The 21,222-nt window shown below is 40.3% G+C and overlaps 1 long non-coding RNA gene across 1 annotated transcript in view; it reads right to left on the reverse strand.

Moving 5' to 3' along the window:
- Positions 1 to 1,125: 1,125 nt before the first annotated feature.
- Positions 1,126 to 21,222, reverse strand: part of LOC146439429 (uncharacterized) — a 106,411-nt gene continuing 86,314 nt past the window's right edge. The window contains exon 4 of the long non-coding RNA XR_014851251.1: positions 1,126 to 1,300. This is a non-coding gene — a long non-coding RNA (uncharacterized LOC146439429). The remainder of the gene's footprint in view (positions 1,301 to 21,222) is intronic.

The following is a 21,222-nucleotide window of genomic DNA, read 5'->3' on the forward strand; positions in this document are numbered from 1 at the left end:
TAAATTCTTGGTGGATTAATAACTCCTAAACCAGACAAACTGCCATTTAGAAATTTCTTGTCTCTTTTTTTTTCTATTTTTTCTACTTTTCCTTTTTTTTTTTTTTTTAACAAGCTGTACTAAGTTGAAAAACACATTCCAGGATGTACTTCCACCAGCCAAAATAAGCATTCTTTGTATCTGTTTGGGCACGAGGCATACACATCTTAGGTGCACTTGTATTAACTCACTAACCAACACAGACCCAGGACTTAAAATGGCCTGTAATTTCTTGGCACTTGAACTGTGTACTTACAGTAATATCATAGGCTGACAGTTTGTTGATTAAAAGCAAGCCAAGTAAAGCACATGCAGATGTCAGTGCTTGATTTAAATGATTATTCACATACTCTCCTAGGTTAGATGGAAAAAACCCCACATTTCTTTCTGCATAACAATGTAATACACTCTCTGGAGTAACAACAGGATGTTTTCCCCCTCTTTAGTAAATTTTCTCTTACTATATGCCTGTATAATACCTACGTCAAGTTTCAAGTGACCTTTTGAATATCTTTCCCCAGTATTGTATTCCCTGGAGCTATTCTCAGCTTTAGAAAGAGCTGCTTGTTTCAAAAGAAAACAAAAAAACAAACAAACAAAATTATTTTTAGATTGCAGTGAGTTAAAATATTGGATAGATTATTTTTAATTTTGTAGACCACCAGAAAGTCTTCAAGCCAAATAAAAACATACTTTGTAATAATAAAACTGTGTCTTATTACAAAGACTTCTGATCCAACAGCATTTCATACAATAAAACTAGAAATTTGAAAATATATTCATTGTGTCTATGCATGATAAGGATCACTTATCCTCTGCTGGAATCAGAAAAGATAAAAGAAAATAGAAAAAGTAAAGAAATACAGAAAAATATTGTATTTCATACTAAAAAATGCAGAGATCTCTTCCCCATGACTCTACACGAGCCCAAATTGCAGAAAAAAACCAAAACATTTAACTGTCCTAGGTAGGTATGAAATGATACCAGCATAGGAGATATCAAAATTGTCTCAGAAAAATTTCAAGGCACAAGGTGGGAGTGCGAAGAGCTATGAAGAGAAGAAAATGGATAAAGATAATAAAATCATTATGCATTATAGCAAAGTAAGCCTAGGGAAACAGCTCTGTGAGCAGGTGAGGCAGTGATCTGTTGTGATGATATATACTCTGAAGAACAGTTAGCAGTAGTTATCTCTCTCTTCCAGATATGCAATCAGACCAGGTCTTCACTCCAAGATACTAAAACATTCCAAGGAAATATCTGAAATAATAACGATACAAGAGGAACTGTAAGCAGCAGTGGGAAGTGATACAATACAAAAACATACTTTCGGCATCATTGCCAAAACCTCCATTTCATATCAAAAGGTTAATAACATTTTCTTTGTTTTGTAATGAGTACATAGACAGAGACATCCTCAGAATAATTTCATGCACAGCTAACTTTGTCAAGAGGGTCTCAGAAGAATGTCTGAGAAGAAAAGGGATCTGTCTCCAAAGAAAAAAAGCATCTTGGGACAAAAGCTTGATAGCTGGGAACAAGTGAGAGAAGTGAGTGTAAGTAGGGCTGACTTGGACGAGGGACAAGAGTAACAGAACAGAGGAAAACAACATCGTAGGAAGAACAAAAAAGGCAGAGAACAGAGTGCATTTCTGAACATCTCAGATGCCTGTGTATTAATACAAAAAGCATGAGGAGCTATCTGGCAGAGCTGGATGTCCTTAAACAAGGATAAAATTATGAGTCAACTAGAATAAGGACCTGGTGGGAATACTCACATGGCTGGAATGTTTACCATCTTAGTCACTCAGGAAAAGGCAGGGATGAGGTGCTGCTGAGTGGCAGAATGTAAAAAGATCTGTAGAGAAGCATCTTGATAATAAAGAGGAAAAAGAGCAAAAGTGTTATCCTGACAAATATCAGCCATCAAAAGAGGGGGATCAAGTGGAAGACACTTCTGTGAGAAATTAGCAGAAAGCCCCCAAGGTAGAGGTCTTCACAGTAAGAGGAAACTTGAAAGCCCCAAGGATCTCTTGAGAAAGAGTAGAGCAGGCAGCAGAAACTTCCTGAAGAAGAAGTTCGATGATTTTTTGGATTCAGAAAATTGTGCAAGCAACCAGGAGGGAAGTAGGTCTGAATCTGAGTCTAGCCTTTAGGGAACAGTTATTTGAAAATGTCAGAATGGAAGATAAAAATAGGAGTGAGCTGAGGAAATGAGGGTTAACGAATCTCCACAAGTGGCAAAAAGCAAAGACAAGATATTCAACTGCAAAGAGAAACTTGAAGACCTAATAAATAAGATCCCATGGGAAACAGGGAAAAGGAATTCAGAAATGTTGACCCCTAAGGAGATAATAAAAGCAAAATTGTGGAATATTCTAGTCTGTCGGACAGGAAACGGTTAGGAAATGTACCAGGAATGCAGTTTGATAAACCTCAAGGATCTCTGAGAGAGGTATACCAGAAGTGGAAATAAAGTTTGACTACTTAGAAATACTACAGTCAGAGAGATCTTTGTGTGAAATGAGATATGACTCAAAACAAGTCCTACGGATGGCAAAAAAAATCCAGAAGTCCATTTGCAGCTTAAAAAGGGAGAAACTGAGAGAGAGAGAGAGAAAAAGTTTGAAAAAAAGAACAGAGGACGTTACATTACTGAAATGCTTAGTGTATTCCTTTGATTCAGTCTTCATTACATTTCAGATGATAAGAAAAGCTATCAGACATGAGGAAAAAATATCTAGGTTACTTAAGGGAGAGACAAGATACTAAGCATTTTAGTTTGGGGTTTTTTTTGGTTTTTTTTTTTTTCAAATTGCTTGGCCTAGTGGAATTCACCTTATCTGCTTAAATATGATGAGTCAGTGTCAGAATCACTGGTGATTGTCTTCATGAAAGCTTGGTCTGGAAAACTGAAAAAGATCAAACAAGCCACCTATTTCAAAAGCTGTAGAAAAGAAGAGAATTGAGACTTCAGTTACCATCAGTTCCCAGGAAATGCTAGAAAATTAGACAAACTATTTATAAAAACTAAGACTCCAAAGAAGCAAGTAAGATGCCTGGTTGTTCTGTCAAGCACAAATCAATCTGAACCCATAAAATTTCCCTCTTTGACAGGGAACAGGCTTTGCAGACAGAGGAAAAGATGTCAAATGTCTTCATTTCTGTAAGGTTCTTGACATTGTCTCAAGGAAGCTAGAGAAACTTGATCCACATGAAACTACTAAAATATGGGAAGGAAAATTGCTCAGATATGCAGAGAAAGGTTCATAATCAAAAAGCAAGGCAATGTCCAGCAGCATTTCACCACAGATAAATCCTGAACTCACACTACTCTTTATTAATGGCCTGGAAACAGTGCAGAAGATATTATTACTACATTTTCATATGACACAGTAACTTAGAAAGTGGGGTAAGAATTAAAAAAGACCTTCGCAAACTGAAAAAAAAAAATGTTCAGTATAAATATCCACTTGGCATCAAATTTTCAGGAAAGGAACTCTGAGTCCTATAGATGACCAAAAGTTGAACATGAGTTACCAATCTCATATTGTTGCAAAAAGTGTAAACATTGTGCTGGCACATGTAAAGAGTAATATTTTGTATGAGACACATAGAAAATTTCTTCCACACAATTTTGTAAAATTTTTTGTCCTAAGAGGGTATTCTTTAAGTAATATTAGTTCAGTGCAAAAAAAGCATATCAGAATCCTCTTCACCAAGAATAATGATACATTAAATGAATTATTCCTATACTGAATACTTATCTGAATTCATACTGGCAAGAATACAGAGATGTTATCAAAATCTGTGACATGAATACTCTTTATCTCTGTCATGCACAGATTTGGCATTTGGATGGATACACAAAACTCAGACATCAACTGATCACTGGGAGAAGACAGCAAGATTAAAATTAACAGTAAAACAAAGGCAAGTCCTCTCTTTGTTACTGAAGCTTTTTAAAAAGCCAATGACAACAAATTCATTGCGACTTATATCTATATTTATAGTCCCATTTTGATCATCATGTACTCCCACATTTTAAACCACATCAGAACTCAGTTTCTTGGCTTCCTTTTTTGAAGAGGAAAGCGGGAAGTATTTTGTAGAAATGTAGAGAAAATCCCTTATCATTGTATTATTAACTGAAAGTCACTATTTTTTTTCCTCCAGCCAGGCTGAGATGGCCTCCAAGTCACCCAGCTGCCAACCTGTAACAATGAGAAATAAATCACCCAGCTGCTTCGTTAGGGTTTTCTCAGCAATGTTAGAATCTGCTCTGCTGGATTTCAAAAACAGAAATGACCATAAAGGTCCCCAAAATACCCCACAAGCTAGGATGGATTTTCTGAAGGCTTCACACTCCTTGTTGGCATAAGGGACCTTGTTCAAACCTCTACCTCTGGCAAACACCTTACAGCCCCATGGGTCACACAAAGATTTTCAGAACACCCTCTCCAGTATATGTACTGGATGTTTCTACATTCATGAGGGCTCAGCTCCCCAATATAAATGCTAAAATAATGAGACACAATACAACAAATACCCATAAAGACAATTTTAGGGTTTTTATTTTAAAAGACACTGATCCCAAGGAAGATAGAAATGCAGTGCCTTTGAGACAATGCCTGGTTCTAACTACCTCAAATTAAGCAAGACCATGGGGATATAATGACTGATATCAGGCTGCCATCACTATTCAAATGCAGCTGACATGGAAACACTTTCTTCTTTCCTAGAGATGTGCATAATTCCCAATACTATGTAGATAGCAATTCTGGGTTACTCATGAGAACACAGGAATTATTATATCATATTTAAAAGCATTTTCTGACTTTTGTTAAGTAAACTGACCTATAGTTCTGCATAAATGTAGTAAGAAAAAATATGTTATTTTTAACACATTTAAGCATGTATTGCCCACTGCACATTGTTATACACAATATAAAGCTCCCCAAAGTTTTTAAACATTTAGAGAAAGCAAAATTTGGCAGAAAATAAGTTGTAAACAATGTCTACCCATGCACTCAATGAATAACTCGTACTAAATATGTCACAGGTAATTTTAAAAGGCCTTTTGAAACATCAAATTATTCTGCTGCAAGTAATGAAATATTGGTTTGCAATATTTTAAAGAAGTGTGTGACTGATGAGCTGAATTCAAATCCTTGAAATCAGTTTACCTCAACTTAATTTTATGTTGAAATATTTTCTGAAGCAGATAAATCTACCTTGTAACCCCCATATTTTACTCACTCAAATTGTTCTCATTTTTAATGTTACTTGTATACTGAACAAAACTCCCTTTTTAACATGTCACCTGTTCTGTGACAAATGGAAGACTTCATTTTCATCCCTGACACCCTGAAGAAAGTATGACTACTACAAGACCACTTGGAATAAAATAAATAACATCCCAGTCACCTCACAAACTAAAATAAGCTATCCAAAGTTATTCAAACCATCTCAGATTATTTGGATCTGCTAAACTAAATTTGTGAGTTTAGATACCAGATACACTGGAATAGTTTCAACAGTTTCTACTTCTCCATCCTTCCCTTCTTATTTCTTCAGCTCTTCCCAGTTTCTCTTTCCTACCATCATTCTTAATGACATTCCTATGGTTGTTCCTATGGTCAGACTGAGTTAAATGTTTATGGGTGTTTCAAGCATCCTCTCCCATAATACAGACTATTTTGATATCCTTTTAATAATCTGAAATCTGGATTTTTTGACTTTGATAATGCTGAGATTTGTGGTGAGGACAATATACATCTTGAACTTTTAAAAATACTCCTATATTCCCAGCTTCAAGACCTAATTTAATGGGTCCTTTTAGGCTTATCATATAGCACCCCATAGAGTTTTAGGGAGCTACCAAGGCAGATCAACCATAATTATGTCCCTAGAAATTTTGCATTGAATATGTCACAATTATAACATCCAGGGAATTAAAGCAATGGATCATAAGTTATCACTACAGTAATGGGATTGTTCAGCCAAATTTATTTAGCTATTTATGTAAAATTAATCCCACAACTGTTTGCCATTGGTAAGAATTAGACTAATAGGTGAGTAGTGCCTTGGAGGATATATCCTATATCCAGGATGAATATAGGATTGCTGAAAGCCAATAGGCAGCTGTTGGAAAGGTACAAAGAGGCTGAAATAATCAGGGAGAGAGGGAATGGGAGGTAGGACAGCTGTGGAAGGCAACAGCAGCTAAAGCCCCTGAAGGTGTGGAGGAACCAGATCTTGATGCTAAGAAGTAGCTGAGAAGGTAGCCAGAAGCATGATGGAGTGGTGTGATGTGACCTCTAAGTTCAAATTGTCCAGCAAAGCAACTTCTGATGAGACCTGTCACATGTTAGTCACATGCCATGTGTGCTCTCCAAGTAGAGCTAATAGTGTACTAGAGACTCATGGGCTTCCTCGAACATAAAGCCTGTTACTGGCATAAACCTGAATAAATGTTACTAGTAACTTCATTATGGACACAACAGCTTACATCATTCACAAAGTAGAACATATTAAAAATAAAAAAAAATTATCTTTAATGCTTCAGAATTGCATCCAGGTGGAACTCTCATGGTATCCCCTAGCCAGGGCTAGGAGAGGAGGAAATTACTACTATTAAACAGCCAATTAATGTAGAGTTCCAGATAGAGCCAGGAATCCTCAGGATATGTGTATAAACCTCATGTAAGACCGTCCAAAAAAGGGTGTCACTGCAAACTCCAGCTGTCTGAGAATGTTGCCTGGGGCTGGGATTGCTGCTGTGGGCAGTGGAGACCAGGGCTGACATCTGGCAGCCGGGATATGCTTTGTCTGGATTAGCTACACAACACAATAAGGCACCTGTTGGCTGAGTTTAAGTCAAACTGCATTTTTCTCCTTTTTCATTTGGTTCCAGCTTTTCTTATCGCTAAAGATTTTAGAGATATCCTTAAAGATGTTAATACTCTGATTTAAGATTGGCTGGCGCTTGTGAAAAAGGATGACCCAGAACAAAACTGTCCCACAGCAAGTGCTCAGGTTGCAGGGGGGCAGCAAAGCAATTAAAGCTTCATGTGTGGGCAGCCCTGAGGAACCCTAGAAAGGCCAGAGAAATAAGGGGACATGGCAAGGCAAAGCAGCATCTTGGGGAAAGTTTCACAGCAGCAAAGCAGCTCTGCACAGGCCGTCAGACCCCTGCCTGCTGCCAGGGTGGGCAATGAAACACTCCTCCCACAAGGAGCAGCAGACTGAGAGCATGCCACTGTTGAGACTGACAGGCTGGGAAGGTGTTTGCAAAACTCTGTTTCACGCAGGGACACACTTAGAATCCAAGATCGGAAGGACAGAGAGCTCACAGCAGCAAGGCAGAGAGGGGTCAGCTCCAGCTGACTTCTGGCACAGGGAAAGGAGATCCTGGCACAGAAACTGAAGCTGGCCTGGCTCTGTTTGGGGACCAGCAGAGGGGAGGAAGGTATGGAAAAGCTGGGAGGCTGTGTGCTCCCTTGAGGGAGGAAAGTGCAAGCGTTTTGGGTAAAAGATCAGGAACTCTGTTTCTCCTGAAGGCTGTGAGATTGGGTTTGCTAACATGATATGCTGGGGTAAAAAAGTATAAATAGTTTACTTGGAATCTTTCCTACAGTTGGTAACCTTACAGACTTCTATGCAAACCTGATGAAAGCCCAAGGTGGACTGAGTTTTCATTAGCAGACAAATGGTCCACAAGAGCACCAAAAGGTGTTTGTGCCAACAAGTGTGATGACTGCATAGGTAGAGACATAACTTTATGCTTTTGCACCTGTCACAGAGATGTGAAGTTTCAATATTTCATGAGGACACACAAATACATGAACTATGAATAAATACATTTATGTAAACCAGTATATATACAGAATAAAAATTTATATCTATTTACAGTGCATATAATTTTTCCTACATCCCAATTTCAATTGATACTGAATTGAACATCAGTAGCCACAGCCGGATTTCTATAGTTGAGATAAAGTATTTCCAGTATTATCATTTTGCCTATCTTCTGCCTCCTCCATTGCATAGGATTTATCATTCAAAAGCCCAACCATTTGTGCTTAGGGCCACTGCTACTCCAGGGTGAGTGTATAGCTTGAATCAAAGGTTGCTTCATACTCATGTAAGTTGGCAAGTGTGAACTTTCTCCTTGGAGCAAGCCAGAAATGTCTAAATGAACCAGAGTCAACAGCACCCCTATATAGCCTCTAACTAAAAAAGTGTTTTACTGCCTTCCGTGCTAGAGAGATGATCAGATTAGAATACCTAACTAAATAAAACATTTACTTTAAAAATCCATCCCCTCCTCCCAGAAAATACTTGGTATACAGCCTTGAGCACATCAGTTCACAGCCTGTATTGTCTGCAAGCAAACACAAAAAGTGATGCTGTTTTATGCAAAACCATCTTGTAAGCATTCCCTGCTAGCTGGCCAATTTTTCTGCATTTTATGGCATTTTACTATGCGCAGGGACCTCTTACCTATCTTAGAGTTCCCATAGCTGAATAAAATATATCTTATCCAGACATTTTTAAAAGATAATTAAGTACCTACACATTTTGCCTGGCTTACCAAGTGGAAAAAAGTAATTTTGTGGAGCTGCTGGTCCAACCATTGGCAAAAGAAAATGTCACTGCATCTTGCTCATTCCTGCCTCACTAGTAGCAAATAAAACTTGTTTTAACATCCTGTGTTTGTTTAAGAGCAGAAGCTTTGAAAAAATTGCTACTCACTCATGGAAGAGCCTCCCAGGAAGTCTGCCCAACCCTCTTAGGGGAGGCACTGGGTGACTACTCAGGACCCCAGTTTAATTTTGGAGTTCTGCAATAGGCTGGGATGATGGGAGCTGGTCGTTCTGGTTGTGTCCATCTGATCAAGATGCCAACAGCTGCCTTTACCCACGTGTGGCTTTTTAAATACAGGCTCAATCAGCATTTCATGGACTTCTTTTGGCATCATGTTTTGTTATGTTTCAGGCCTCTGTCAACATCAGACTTTCCCCACGTCCACCTTCTCCACCTGGTGCCTGTTGTTAAATTTGGGCTGGAGTACTGGGACCACCTCTTTCAGTACCTGGGCATCCCAGTAAACACAGTGGAGTACTGGCCTGTTTGAAGAATCAGACCCAAACATTGCTGATTTTAGCTTCTCTTTCTCTTATAGTTTTTCTTGCTCTTCTATTCTATCCTTTCTTTGCCACTGTGCCAAGTTTCTTTCCCTTATGTCACCTCTGCTGTGCCTGGAAGTGTGGTGATAGACTGGAGCAGAGCTAGAAATGTAAGAACTGACTTTTAGCCATTTGAGGTTCTGGCCATGAGCAGCCAGGAACAACTGACAACACATCCACAGACCAGGGGAATATACTGTGTTTGGTTTCTCAGAGCACTGGTCCCTGCTGAAGGTCATCTAGAAAGTATAATGGATGGAGAAGCTAAAAACAAAACAGTGGTTCTCATCAGTCACTGACACATCACGGCACTCCTAACATTTCTGCAACTAAACACATTAATTGTTGCTGTAGCTGGGGTTAGTCGGAAGCAACAGATGATGCTTGGTACAAGAATTAGAAACCAATGCTCCAGAAGTTTCTAATTTGAGTGTGAATTTCTGCTGTTCCTGTATTTCAGGAGAATTATCTTTGATGTCAAGAGGCCCAGCTGTAGAGCCGAAGAATGAAAGGCTGTCTCCACACCAGAGCCCCTCTGTCATTTCTCTGTGTTTAAGCACGCAGCAGACTGTGCCTCAGCAAGGTCTCTAATCCGTGCTGAAAAGGAACCAGCAAGACAACTGATGCTCTGTTTCAGCACCACATTTTTCTTTCTGTCTGCTTGTTTTGAGCTCTTTCAGAGTAACAAGCAAGATTAATGCTAAGATTATTACTGGTAATAATCTATAAATATTGGTGAAGTGATAACATTTTCCACTTGGTGGCAGATATTCCTTTTAAAAATAAGCGCAAAGCTCAAAGACACATTTAATGCAGTTTTTTACTGAGGAAAAGCTCTGTGGTGCCTGATAAGCACAGAACCTGTGGATGCAGGGCTGAGCTGCAGTTTTGGGGCGAAGACTTGTCCCAAGAGCCAAGTATGTGGCAGGCAGCCATGCATGGGCACATTTCCTCCCATGCTTCTGGACGCACCCACCCCCACGAGTGTCCTCTAGGGCTGACAGGAAGGTCTTGTCTTTGCCATTCAGGAAGTCCATGGCATTCCACGAAGCCCACAGGCTTTGGAGAAGGTCAGAGCATGCAGGTTTTGAGCATGGATGTGTCAGCAAAGGTTTAGCTTCCTTCAGGCTCTGTGGTTGAGAGAAGATGCTCCTTCTGCTCCTGCCTTCTCCCACTTACCTGCAGGCAAGCTGCTGCCAAAAGAGGCAATTTTCCCCCATTCCCTTATGTGGTGCTGTGCAGAGCACCCAATAAGGGACATTACATGCAAGGACACTCTTCCTAATTCAGGACACCTGGACCACCAGCTGCTGGGAGCTGGAGAGAGCTCTGGGAAGTACTGCCTGGCCCTTGCTCCATGCTCTCCCCAAGGCATCCACTGTCATTCCTCTAGGAAAATGGTACTGGACCAGCTAAATTGTTACCCTGCTTAGCACAACCAACCTTTTTTCTTTTTCTTCTAAGATCCCACCATGGTGGGAAGGCAGAGGACAAATTTTACCCTGATAGCTATCAATGAACATCTCAGCATCATGTGAATTCCATCAACCTGCAGGTAGGGCTGTTGCACATTCAATCAGGTTGCTGACTAGAAAAAAGTTCATTATACTGTCTGGCAAGTGGTTAATCAATTAAGTTCATTTATGTCAATGCATTTTTGCATGAGAACTTTTCTTTAAAAAAAGTAAGGTTCTGACTGTTCCTTCAATATTCAGCACAATCCTTAAAATACAGCCTTTATTTTTTTTTTCTGGTGAAAGTTAATGCTTATCCTCAAAACAAAGCCACTGCCCGCTCAGTGTTCTGAGAATACTTCTGTACTGCTGTTCTGAGAATGCTTCTTGAAGTAATACTATGTAAGCTGGGGAAAAAAAGAAAGCAAACATTGCAATGATGCCTCTCTCTTGAGCAGAAAGGCGTGGTGGAAAACATCTCTGTCACATAATGCTGTGGACTGTCATGTCCTTTCTGCAGCAGGACCCCTCAGCTTCTAGGTAATGCCTTCATCTCTAACACAGCTGCATATTCTTTCAACAAATAAAAGATATCCTGAGGCCATGACATGTACTTCTGAAGCTGAGATTTATTTTGCACTGTGTTGAAGAAGAACTCATTGCGATGCATCCTCTCTTAGCACAAAGCAACACTCTCAAAGCTCCCTTCTCTCACCACTGAATGGGAAGCTGAGTGCTTCCATCTAATTATTCTGACCTTTCCACTATCAGGATTTGACTAAGACTATTCAAGGAGCAGAGAAAGAGGCTCTGTTTTTGCTTCAGTAATGTGTTGCTTGGTGGGTTCATAGCTGTCTGACACTGTACTCTCTCTTCAGCATTCACTTCCTCTTGAGCCTCTTGCTTGATATCGAAAAAAAATATCCACTGAAAACAAAACAACAGGAGAATATAAACCATTCCAATCCATCTAGCATCTCTCCTGTGTAAGTGTGGCTCTTTGCCATTGAATTTTAATGCCAATGAATCACATCCCAGAAAGGGCACGGCCCACTGCTTAGTGATGCTAATGAAACTTCCCTCCCTCTCTATTACAGCCATATCTGCTTCAAGAACTGATGGTAGAAGGAAGGTGGCTTTCTCTCAGCTAGAGTCATATGTGACATGGACAAGCAGTGGGTCCAACAGGGTCTATTGGGAGGACCAGGTGCCAGAAATTTACTAGCTCTGCCTCAAAACCAAAATTACATTTATTTCCACTTTCCAGATAGTTGGCATGATGCTGCCCTCAAGCTAAGCCAACCGTATCGTGTCTCTACACAGGGAGTTTCGTGAGGGCTTACAGTTAGAGACTCACATTTTCTATCTCATTACTTTGTCTCTTGCTCATCCTGACCTTCTCACAGAGCTTATTTTTCCCTTCCTGTTCACTTTTCCACGTCCCACTGTCTGCTACTTATGTCAGTGACAAGCTACAAGAGTGGCTATCTAAATTTCATTTCCTTCTAATTAATTACTTTTGCACTCCCAGAGGAAAAATTTTAAAGGTAGGTACCATATTAATTGGACATGAAATTTCACTCTAAATTTCCCCCACCCTGTACTTTGGTATCATGTATTGCCTGGGACTAAGCTGCTGTTTATGATACAGAAAAACAAACTGTTTCAAGTGAAAAATGACCAAGATCAGAAATGCAGAAAATGACAAGTAAGTAATTAGCACAGTTAAGCCCACTTATCTGAACTGGGTTTTATTATTTATCTGCTGACATTTTTGTACAGCATTGGAAAATTCCCTCTTCCAGCCAGGTGGACTAGTGAATACCCATACCATCTGCTTAAATGCCTAATTTGCAGTATGCCATCTATATGACCTTCAGTTTTCAAATCATTTTATAACCCATCAATCTGTGCATCTGGCACAATACCCTCTCTGTGTACCTGATAATTGGTTAGCACATTTTAACCTCTCTCATGGCAAACAACGAATATTTTCTATGCTCATCATAGCTTTGTTCCCCATTCTTTCCTATGTGCTTGCTATTGCATGAAAACAACATAATGAATTTGTCAGGATCAGAGTAATTTTCATCTGACATTTTTCAAGACTCCACTTGCTCTTAGCACTCCAATTTTTTTATATATTTTGGCTGGCTCTCACCTGTCCTGACGACTCTGTTTAAAAAATACCAATTCTGCATTTTTAAAAGGGAAAAACTGTGCAACTCAGCACAGAAACTGAGACTACAAAGGGCATGTAAGACAAAATGCTGTGGACTGAGAGCATTACTGATGCAGGTGCTCACCACGTGGTATTCTCCATAAAAATAGTATCCGGTGCTGTCGTCACTACAATTGTCCAGAAGAACAAACAAAGGCAAACAGCTTGCTACGTGCTCCAGATGGGGTTAAGTGAATATCTGCCCCTTAAAGTGTTTTCTGAAAAGTTTATATGTCATGTCCTTGAGCTGCCTGGCTGTCAGTGATCTTTCAAATGCATTCAGCATTTCCTGCCTTGCTCCCAGCCAGTCGGATGCTGCTCGTGCGGCAGTACCAGCAATGTGACTTATGTTAGAAGGGAAAATACTCACCCAGCACATGTTCAACACATGTCACAGGGAAGACACCAGCCCAAACAGATAGCAAGAGCCAAAAGATGCTTCCTTGTTCTGATCACTGACAGAGTGAAGCACTGAGCTTTCAGAAAAGCTTTTGTGCTGAGGGAAACAGGCTGTCAGGGCAATGCAGGGCAATGCAGGGCAGTTCGATGGGAAAAGGTTTGCATCCAGCAGTGCAGTGAGCAGAAATGGAGGGAAATGAAGTTTACTGTCTTCTGTGGGGGCATGAAAGACATTGTTCATATCTTATGGCCTAACCTAGGACACAGGGAAAAGCAGCTAATACTCTCTTTGGTTAAACTGAAAAGCATGGTCTGTATTTCCAGTGGTCCTGTTGGGTTTTGGCATGAAACAGGTCAAGACAGTCATTGTAATGTCTCCTAGGGATGCAAAAATGAATATTGGTAGGTAAAACATAGGAATGCTTCCTTCATCAAAAGAAAGAAGGAAGTGAGGAGAAGACCATTGCCCTGCAAGCCAAGATGATAGCTGGTAATTGGCATCAGAGCATTTCCTCTGTCTCCTCTGATGCCTCATTTAAGTCTTGCTAAGTCTGCTAAGACTAAAGTAAACATTTTCTAGTCTCTGCTAAATGTTGGCAAACAGGACTTGACACTGTGAGTGGAACTGGCCAGGAATTTTCTGGCTAGTTCCTTTATTGGAAAATATGAATTTGTAAAAGCTAACAGTCCAAAGAACGTTTCTAAGTTAAGAGACGGAGAAAGGTATTTGCCCCCACAGTGATATGAGGATAGTAAGAAGGGTATCTTATCCTTGCTCTGTCTGACTCAGATCACAGATTTTGGTCTGAGTCTGCCTGATGAGAGCCTGGTCCATGACTGCAGATACAGGGCTCAGTTTGTCATCAGCACCTCATGTGTTTCAGCTTCATACCTGTGCAACTGCTGATGACAACAGTTGATGTAAGAGAGACAGATTTTCTATAAATTGAGGTACATACTCTGGACAAAAGAAAAGAGCAGAGCTTTTTCCCTCCATGTCCTGCTGAAGTTACACCTATCTGTAATTCATGGTCAGGGTGATTTTCTAGAAAGACAGTATTCAGTTTCATCCAGTCATGAGAAAGGAGGGATGCTGAAATCTGAGCAGTGTTTCAGCACAGCCCTTGCCACATGTGACTCACCGTGCTGGTCAGTGCCGGCCAGCTGAAACCCACCAGTGGTAACCTCACTCATCCCTTCTGCATTTCACCTGGTGTAACTCCCACCTTTTATGAAATATCCTCTCTGTTCTCTTTAGCCTTGAAGGTTTTAGCAACCTGCTGTCATCTATGAAACCAAGATCAAAGGCAACAAAAATGCCTGTCTAATCTTGAATGTAATCCTCCTTACGTGTGTTTGTTCCTGAGCTGCAGGTCGTTGCCAGCAGTCCTTCTATCCCTATCTTTGAGCTCAGGGATTAAAGACACTGGGGTCACTCACACTGTTGCAACCATGGATCTGACTATTTTCCTGCTGTCCAGTTTTTGCTGCTATTCACGGTGTGTAGTACACAAAGACAGGAGCAGAGTTTGTGAACAGTCCCACAGCATACGACAAAGCTATCAGAAACTGGCCTGGCATCACACTTGTCATACAGCTTTTCAAAATGAGAGTTGCTGTCATTAAACAGCCACTGACCCCTTGGCAGCAGGACCAGACAGGTGTGACACTGCAAACAACTTCCCCTATAAATGCCAATACACTGTCCTTATCTGACACTGTACAGCTCCAGGTGATAAAATCAGTTTGACAAAAGTGGAAGCCGAGAAGCCTGCATCACCAGACCTGTAGGAAGCTGGAAAAGTAAATAAATGAATCACTTTATTTCCCTTATTTTTTTCTGCCAGATGGATCTTCTTTTAGCTTTCATTCATGCTGTATTTCTCACATCTGCGTGCATTTGTTAGCAGTGAGGCAGCACATCCAGCACAGACCACGGACCTTCCTCTGTGTGCATCCTCTCAAAGCCTGGCCAGGCTCTTCCTTCCTTTACAGGGGATTTAACATCACCCTTTTAATCTTCCCAAGATTTTCTTGGGATTAAACATGCCAAATATTATGTAGTTCTAATTATTCCACTAAGACACTGCAAAATCTCAAGTGCTTTCATTCCCCTAAAAGCTGGCAAGGGATGTGTAAGTTGTCTGTGCTTTTGTTTCACTTACTACACAATTTGTTTTCTCTTTCTCTCCCACTTGCCAGCACAAAACCAAAATCTGCAAACTTCCCTCTAAACCACCCCGTGCCAAGATTTCCAGGAAGTAGTCTGTAGTACTGAGTCCCATAAGGAGTGGTTGTTCCCACTGCAAACATCTGCACTGACAACAGCAAAGGGAGAGATGATTAAAAGCTATGCAGCTCCTATATTATTTACATCTTTGTGGCTATAACCTATTTAGTAAGCAAGTTTCAAAACTTCTGCTGTGATTTTTAATTTCATCTACAATCACATTTGTTGCATATAGGAATTATTTTATGCACTGCCAATTAAAAAAACGATTTACCATTTTTATCTAGGAATCTATTGAATTCCACACATTGATGCTACCTAGCTATTTAGGATAATAAGTCTAGCTTTAAATAACAATCTTTTCTTAAGCCTTTAAAGACAAAAAGTTGATTAACTTTAAAGAGAGTATCTCTCGGGTTAGTAACATTAGTCATTGTTCATTGTGAGAAACATAGCCACATATTTACTGTAATACAGATTTCTGTTCATTAATTATGAAAAACAATACCAGTTTTTCTTCCCTGGAGTTAAGAGAAAGACTCCTATTTAAAAGAAAGACTCTAGAGAAAACAAATTTCATTTCAAAGGTTATTAGCAAAAAGAAGCCTTTGTTTTAATCTTAATGGAATCATTCTCCTAGGATGACACAAATATCCATAAAGCACCATGATTTCATTTGGGTTTTAAAAAAACAAAAACAACTTCATTTTCCCTTGACACAAAACAAGATTAGCCGGGGTGTTTTTTTCCTGCATTGGGTAACACAATAATGGCTAGGCTGTTTGTCTCTGGCCGTGGCGTGAGCACGAGGGAGCAGGGATGAAGACATGAAGGATTTGCTCTGCAGAGGCGCTGAGGAGCCGCAGGAGCTGTGCCTGGAGCTTTCTCCTGCACAGCTCCGGGGCTCTCCCGAGCATCGCCCGTGCCTCCGGGCCGGCTGGCTCCCCGAGCGGTGCGGATCACCCTGCTCTCCCGCCTGATGCTCCCTGCAGGCACGGCGAGGGGGGAGCGGAGAGGAAGCAGGGCTGGGGTCTCGTATCCTCCTGCAGCCAGCAGAGCCCATCTGGAGCGCACGGAGAGAAGGAAGCGCTGCTTCCTGCGCGGAGCAGGGTGCGGATCGCGCCGCGGCTCGCAGCTGCGGGGGAGGCTGTGCTCCCTGCGGCCTGCACACCGCCCAGGCCTCTGCTCACATCGCCGCAGCTGCGAGCCCCCAAATGCGGGCCAGCTGTGAACAGCCAAAATGACTCCAAACAGTGCGAACCAAAGTGTCCTCCTACATCTGCCGCTTCGATCCCATCCAATAAAATGTCCGCTAGGAACAGAATAGAATGAGACTGTGAGATGCAGAGCACATGCTACAGCATTCCTGCAGTGGTTGCTCGATATATCCTACTGTGCCTCCATGAAAAGGGAGCTACCCCAGCCCCTGGCAAGGCCCTGCAGAGAACCACTTACCTTCACAGAGGGTATGGCGACCAAATTTCAAAATATTTGCCTGGTTCTACCGGCTCACATATGGGAAAAATCTCCAGAAAGAACAAGGCCAAGATGAGTAACTGAGTTTACTTGATTTGTTTGCAAACCCTTTCTGTTAATTAAAAAAAAAAATAGGGAAAAGTAATAGTTAGGGGTTTCTTCAAACAAATCCTTTGAGGTCTTTAGATTTGAAAATGTGTTCATCAATCTGGAGGCAAGCCCCTGGAAAATACTGAAAAGGTCCAAGTGCTAAAAACATTTTAATATAGTGTCCCATATTAGTAAATTATCTATAAAAGCAAGAGGCCTAACTAAAAAACATTGCTGAGCTGGAGAGGATCAAAATTTGATCGTGCCCCATAGCATGAATCTGAGAATCTGTCTACACCTAATAAAAATCTCCTCCTTAGCACATATTGCCCTATGAGAGTCTGTGATTCCTAAGTTCAGGGGGATTTTTCCTTCTTTGAAAGCATCTACAGTGAAAAAAAGACACCATCAAAAATCTTTTAGAGCACAAAAAAAAGAGAGATTATAGTGTTTGTAGCAGATATCTGCTGGAAATTCTGCTCCAGTTATCATAACATGAATGTGTTCTCAAATTAAACTCCTAAGAAAGTTCAACAGGTAGAGCAAGGTTTGTTTTCTTCATGGTTCATTGTGAGCTTAGGTACCTTATATTTCCTCAAGGCAGAGCCAGTGTTGTATTTGAGAATCATGTAATGCTCCAGATTTATTTGCATATACAAGAAGAGTATTTTGCTGCACGGTTTGATAAACAGTTTTAAATAGCAAATGTTACTGATAAAAACAAGAGGGAGGTGTTTTTCAAAACAAAGATTTTCTTTGGGAACAACTGAAAGGAAAGCATGTAGAAAGCCTTGTACCTCCTGGAGCCCTCCTGGAAGTAGGTAGCACTCTAAATAGAGGCATTATCAAAGGAGTCCTGAGCACCACAGGAAATTAGCTGTGCTACCTTAACCACACTTGTCTTGAAATCCATTTTAATATGGGCATCAGATTTGTGCTACACTGTCATGATTTTGAGGTTATCACACAGTTGTGTGACAATCATTTGCATTGTACACTTTGGAAAACACTGCATAATATAATAAAACTATTTTCAGAATGTGCAAGTAGGGAAGGCTTCATTTCTAAATAAACCAGTTTCCAGAAATGCAGAGTTTCGGTCAGGATGTTAGAAAATAATTTTGATAAATTGTTTGTAAAATATTAGAAAATGCAAATAATACATTAATTATAAATTCATAATAACAATAAATGTATTTGCTTTTAATAGGGACATTCCCCCTTCAAAAGGGCATTTTTTTACCAGTGAACAGCTGATGTTTTGATCAGCAGGAATAAGAAGAAAAAAAAGTTGTGAGTAAATGTTTTTAAATGGACAACTAGCTAAATATGCAAATAATCTATGCAATGTTCATTTTCTATTATTTCCTAAGGAAAAAAATACAGAACTGTTCCTTCAGATTCTTCAACAAGTCCTGAAGGGTTGTTGAAAAATGACCTGTCTATTCCTTCATCTGCTTAATTAATGCAAGTGAATGTGTCAAATATGCATCCTGGTAATGGATTAAGAAATTATCTGCAAGCAGCTTTGGAAAGCTGTAGGCAAACAGAATTTCTCAGTATCACTATGCAGAACATCCTGCCCTACATCAAGGCGCAGCTGAAAAAGTTGAGGTAAAGCAAATGGGTTACAAAAATATGTACAGCTTTAAATTTTCTTGTAGCAGACCAAAGCAGCATTACCATAATAGTTACATCTATCATGTCTCCTGTCACATAATTTCTGGCTCTCCTGCTCCAGTTTTGCCAGTCTTGAATGCATATTTCTCTCTTTCTTGCTGGTGTATATGTAAAGCTTCAGGCAAATTTCCCTCACTGATCCCTTTGCACACACTCCCTGAATCAAGCCAGAAAGATGCTTCTTATCTCCTTCAAATTCCTCCTCATGACATGCATATTCTGTGATGCTGACAAGGAATGAAAACCTGTAGCAGCTGGGGTGAGCAAAGATCACCAAGGAGCCACTTTGAAAAACGTTTTTTTGAAACAATGTTAGTTGACAAAGACATGCATGATTATATTGCCCATGCCCAAAATTGTTTCCTCCCCTTAATTGTTGTGTCCTGGCCTCTTTTGATGAAGAAAAACAAACAGCATAATTTTTACTGATAAGGAGAGCAGAAGGCAAAGGAAACATGGCAGATGGGCTTTGAGATGACGAACATTGACCTAGAGCAAACACTACACTATTATTGAAGGAAGTCACTCTTTCACAGTTACAGGGAGATTGCATGGCTAAATATTTTGCCATCAGACATGCAGTCTTAAAACAGCTAAAAGCCTTTTCAGAATTGAAGTCTGGTTGTGCAGAGAAGAAAATTAAAGAAAAAAAGAAAATTATGCTGCCATATTTTTATACTCACAAAACTGGGTGGGCTACACCTTAAATGTACATAGTTAAAACACAGGAAATTCAGCACTGCTTCTTTCTTAATTTTTACTGAGTGAGACTAACAAACTGGCTTTTACTGGCAAATTTCAAATCCTATATTTGTTTTCTACTTCTGCTCTTACACCGAGAAATCAGAATATGTTGGTAGAGCAGAAGACACTCCAGGACTGTCCTCTAAGACTCTCCTGTGCCAAATTCTTTGCTCCTGCCTGTGGTGTGTGCCCAGTCTTTGTATTGCATCTTTTCCCTCAGCCTTGGCTCCATCATCCTTCACTCAGCCCTTGGCCTCTGATCTCTGAGCAGAAAGCAGTGCCCTGCGGTGAGAGCCTCACCCTCACCTGGGGCTGGGGAGTGCAAAAACTCCACCTCTCACTCTCCACCTGGTTCCAGGACCAGGGGTCTCTGCTGCTGCTGCAAACAGAAGTACAGAGCAGCTCCACAGGTGGCTCCTCCTTGATGCTACAGGGTCTGGGAAAGGGTCTGAGTTTGAAGGTTCCAAGGCTGAGGTTCCAGCTGCTCGATTAGGACATCCCAGAGAGCTCAGGGACACATGCTCTGCTCCCTCCATGCCTGAAGGTGCAGATGTGCTACTTCAGAGATATTTCAGAATTTTGGAAAAAAATCTTACTCCCAGCTGATTTCCTTCTCTCTTTTAATGCCTTCTGCTGCCACTCCTGATTCCTAGGAGCCATTTTCCTTCTCTTTCTGGATAAAAACATACCTTTGAATTTGAGCTACTTTCAGCCAACTTGAGCCTTTGTCCCATATTGAATGTATTCCACCTATATTTTTTCAAGCCCATCACTTAAAAACTAAATCATTTTCTCAATGTTTTAACTTTTTTTTTTAGAAGGCTTATTTCATCCTCATATTTCGTGATTTTTATTTTGTCCAGTGCTTTCTCATCTGTGTGAACTGGCTTCTTTGCTGATGTGCCCCTGTAATAACTTTTTGTTTGCTGGGTGCTCACTCCTACCATCATTCAGAGGCAGTTGTTGACTCAAATAGCTTTGGGAATCTTTTCTTACAGTAGTCTCCTTCTGCTTGTTTGGCAAATTCTTTCTAGGCTTTTTAATTTTGATTAGAGGAGACCTCAAGCCTCCTCCACATTCAAACCCCTTAACACTTCAGTCCAGTTGACTTTGCTAACCACTTCCTTCAATTTCACAAACTCTGCCCTCCTTAAATGATTCTATTTGTTTTAAACTTAATCAACTTCTGCTCATACAATGCAAGGTAATTTTCTGCAATCAGCCACTTCAGAAGGTCCTTAAGCCTACGCAAAATCTAGTCTGCAATAAGTATGTGCAAATTCTCTTTGCCCTTTTTATGATTGTGACAGAGAAAATGAACAGTGTTTAAGGACTCTGCACTTTTATTACCATAATGAAGCAATAAGATCTGTAAATAGAGGTTTCCTTTACAATGAGCCTTAAATTTGTACATGTTTCATCAGGAAAACTTTTGTTTTGCAAATGAACTGAAATAACATATTCTGAAGGTAAAATCTTGGCTTTATGGGGATAAACAAGGAACTGAGTTTAGTAATGCTAGGACTTTGCCCAAGAGTTGTGAAAGCACTGTCAAGTGTGGGAACTCTCAGCCCACTCTTAGGGAAGCTGGCTGTGCATCACATCCAATGTGTCAGGAAAAACAAGCTGATAAAATGCATCTGGGAGCAGACTCATTATTTTTCACTTTTGCATGTACTCTGTGTGTTTTTGCAAAA

Source organism: Lichenostomus cassidix, chromosome 3 (assembly GCF_008360975.1).
Source record: "Lichenostomus cassidix isolate B80296 chromosome 3, HeHo_3.0, whole genome shotgun sequence".
NCBI classification, from domain to species: domain Eukaryota; kingdom Metazoa; phylum Chordata; class Aves; order Passeriformes; family Meliphagidae; genus Lichenostomus; species Lichenostomus cassidix.